The sequence below is a fragment of the Quercus suber genome, unplaced genomic scaffold, assembly GCF_002906115.3.
Source record: "Quercus suber isolate HL8 unplaced genomic scaffold, Cork oak 2.0 scaffold_135, whole genome shotgun sequence".
Lineage (NCBI taxonomy): Eukaryota > Viridiplantae > Streptophyta > Magnoliopsida > Fagales > Fagaceae > Quercus > Quercus suber.
This window is the reverse complement of record NW_027069597.1, coordinates 1,104,471-1,108,402: the sequence shown is the minus strand read 5'-3', so window position 1 is coordinate 1,108,402 and position 3,932 is coordinate 1,104,471. Positions and strand designations below refer to the sequence as shown.

Below are 3,932 nucleotides of genomic sequence, written 5' to 3'. Positions count from 1 at the left end.
AGGAACAGAAGGCTGCAAAAATTGTGCACAAGAGTTTCAAGAAAACCAAGAAGGATTAGAATCCTTATTCATAATAGGATTTGATTAGGTGCCGTTTTGTATTGAATCAATATTATTGATCTTTTTGCACGATTTCTGGAAACTTACAGACTTTATTCCTAATTTGATTAGAGCTCAAGATGCTCAATTTTAATGGGGAATAGGGTATTGTTACATTAATGAGTTGATCAATTTTCACTTAGGTCCTCTATAAGATTTCTTGATTGATTGATCCACCAGAAATCAGGCATGCTATAGGAGCATTAGTTTATGATCACCTGATTCCTCAAAAGTATCATCCAATTACTCACACACATGCAAACACACACACAGTATGCCAAAGTGTCTATGGTCCTTTAATCAAATTGATAGGCATCATTTATAGTGCTCTGAGCAGCAAATGATACTCTACATCTACACTACACATGTATGTGCCTTGGAGGCTAAGAAAACTAGAAACTATAAATAAAGGGTTTTGCGTATCAAACCAAAAGGCAAAACCATCCCTACTCTAGTCCCTTCCCACCCATAGAAACGAGAAGGAGAAAATGTCTCCGCTGTTGAATACCATGTTGACCCGTCGTTGTGTTCCACCAATTGCTTTCAGAGCAATTTGTGGGCATGAGGGTGTTGCTGCCTCCTAGGCTTCCTGCTCCTACTCAGTACCCTCACCCACACCCACAGTGTCTCTGCCTGTTGGTCACTCCCATTCTGCACTCTTGGAACCCAAAACTGTGGAACCCACCAGTTAATCATGTACTTAAACTTGTATTATATGGATTTGGGGTGTGATGTGTGTTTGTTACACTATAATGGTGATTATGCAGGAAAGATGAGTCAATAATTTTGCCAAGCAAATAAGAAACTTGAATAGAATAACTATTCCTTATCATTTATTTGGTTAAAACACTGTAATATATCCTTGAATCTATATTCCAAAATTTATCTCATTTGACCTTCTCCACACATTGTCCTTGTAGAAGTTAACTTGATTTAGTGGTTGATCTTGCCAATGATGAAGACTATACCACCATGTAATCTCCAACATCCATTCTCTTATAATAGCTCTAGAATCCCCCTATACTCTCGGTCCACAAACCATACATGTCCATACTTACACCAGTGTTTTGCTGCATAAAACTTGCTACTTAATTATGACAAACAAATATTAATTACGGTTCTAGTTTAAACACGCGTAGAGGACAGAACTACTTCATATGACACAATAGTTTGTGGCAATAGCCTTTAAAGATGAAATCACAGAGAATAATGCTGCCAATTAAATTATAAGGCTTTGCAGTTGCCATAAAGGGAAGGTAAGGCAAACCTGATAATATCGGCAGTGTTATTTGTGAATGGTGTCAACGGTGATGGAGCTAAAAGAGGAATAAAGGGTTGAGTGTCCCCACTTGGAGAGATATCAGGAGCCAATGCAGTGGACTTTATTTCCATAAGATCAGAATCTTTTGTACCAATAAGGGGGGCACAATAGGACTCACACAGGCCTGCATAGAGGTATATGTACTACTCAGCAAGTGACTCACATACACAGAGAGGGAAAGGCATAGAGAGAATAGAGCATGGTGGCATAAAGTACAGAGATTATAATTTCTGCACATATGCTTCAAACTCCAAATCTATGTGTGCATCTGTGAGAAGACATTTAATGTATTAATATGGAAGAGGAGAATGCATAATTAAGTTTCAATTATTCACATGATGTGACATATTTGTCAAATAGTATATTTTAAACATATAATAGTTTGCCATGCACTCTCTTGTTTTGTTTATCAGACAAAAAAAATATCTGATCTTTGGGTCAAGATATTAAGGCCATCATAATGAGCCCAATTTTGAAATGGAGCATGAAATCTCAAAGATGCTCATGATCCATTTGTACAAACTGTTATGTGGTTCAGACTTCTGGTAGTATATAGGCCTTTGACAATAGGAGCAGGAAAGAATCTATACATATCAATATGTTAAGTCATCTTCTCTTTCTTGATTTCCTCTATTTCTGCTTAGGGACCCAAACAGTAGAAACCTACAAATCTTTTCTTTCAGGCCACTTAGCAGTACAAAAACAAGAGCTCTGAACTCTGAAGAATAAACGCTGCTGCCAACTTTAGCAGCTTAAATCTTATTCATGAATGCCAACAACTTCTTCAAAATAAAAAGTCTTTGCTGTCAGACTATAATGGTAGACATCTCATTGGTGCTGCACTATTTGGAAAAAGTGTTTTGCTTCAGAACCCCTAAGTCTTCGTCTCTACATTTTTCATTATATAGATATAATACAATTTGAAATCTATGGCATCTATTCCATAATAATTGTTTTGTACGATCAAGCCAAGATATTAATGGGTTTCTTTATGGTGTAGGAAGGATTTGAACATAAATTTCTTATTCAATGACAAAAGACTTTACCATTTAAGTTAACTGAAACCCACTCCTTTCTCTACATTGATAATATGCTTTTAGACACAAGATCATGTTTTGGCCTATAATTCAAGTCAACGCAACCAAGCTAGGGGCTATAAATTTTGTTACAACATTCAGGTTGGTAGTTCCAATAACTCAATTAACATTAAGAATACTTCATTAGCCAGAATTGCGCAATGTGCATATACTTAAATATTTTCTATGATTCCAAAAAAATGAAGCTTTAAGGCTGTGTTTCTTATTGCCAAGAGTGCTGGAAAGAAAACTACCAAGTTTCTGTCCTGTAAAAGCTTTCTTTTGTTCAAAAAAGTGGAACTTACCCTAACAATATTTTCTCCATTGTTTGAACTTTAATAAAGTTGCAAACCAGACCTCTTTCCAAATTGACCAAAATAGGAGTATATCACTTTGGTTCTCCTTAAAATTGAAAAGCCAAACCAACTCTGGCTTAAACAAGACACACACACACAGTCCAATGTGCTAATACACAATGTATGTACCAGAAAACCCAGTATTTCCCCTCCTAGACATAACAATGTCAAGATGACCCAAATGAGACTTTGACAGAAATCACAGGCAAAATATAAATTAAAGATTAGTAGCTATAAGGGCAATAAGAAATAAATTATTAAAATAAACCGAGAAGCAATGACCAAAAAGAAGTACCAACATCAAAATTCACAATGCAGCAAATAGCCCAACAAAGAATTTGACAGAAATCACTAAGCTGCAGTAGTAGTAAAAGTGTAAAACAGTAAAGAAACATGGAAATAAGCAATGAGACAACTTACAGAGAAGAATAAATAGAGCAAGTTGAAGAGTGAGAGTGAAAGAGACCCTTTGTCCCATAATTTACTGATTTCCAAAGAGAAGATCAACAAAACTATGTGAGAAGAGTTTACATTGAAAACAAATAGTAAAAGTCAGTGTGTGTGTGTGTGTGTGTGTGTGTGTGTGTGTGTGTGTGTGTGTGCATGGAATGTAATGTGAAGCCCAAAACTAAACTGGCTAGCTGCTACAAACAACTTCACGGTTTGCACGTGTGGAGGAAGCAAAACACGTGGGTTCACGTGTAAAGCACACGATGGATAAGACTTGAGATTTGAGTTTGAGAGAAGGCACGTAAGTGAGTCGCTTTGCTTTGCTTGGGTGGTTGAGAAAAGGAGAGCCGTTGGATGAGAGGAAATAGTAGTCAGAGATTGCTTTTTTTCCTTCTCTAGATCTCTTTTTGAGGAAGACAATTAAGACATTAATTTAAACTATTGGGCATCTTGGACCAAGAGTACAAGATTTGTGGCCCACAAGGCCTGTCGATGACAAACTAGGATTCAAAAGTTCAATTCAATTTTTCCTCTTCTTCTTCTGAGGTTTTAGTGTTTTACTTAACTTCGAAAAGTTAATTGGGCCCCTTTTTTTTTATGGAAATTGGGCCCCTTTTTGAAATTATATTT

General features: G+C 36.4%; 1 long non-coding RNA gene across 1 annotated transcript; it reads right to left on the bottom strand.

The window, feature by feature from the left end:
• Window positions 1-377: 377 nt before the first annotated feature.
• LOC112034856 (uncharacterized) lies at window positions 378-3,616 on the bottom strand. Its single transcript, XR_010630134.1, has 3 exons — window positions 3,273-3,616; window positions 1,367-1,544; window positions 378-771 (listed from the first exon to the last, which is right to left on the bottom strand). It is a non-coding gene; the product is annotated as an uncharacterized LOC112034856 (long non-coding RNA).
• Between the last annotated feature and the right edge of the window lie 316 nt (window positions 3,617-3,932).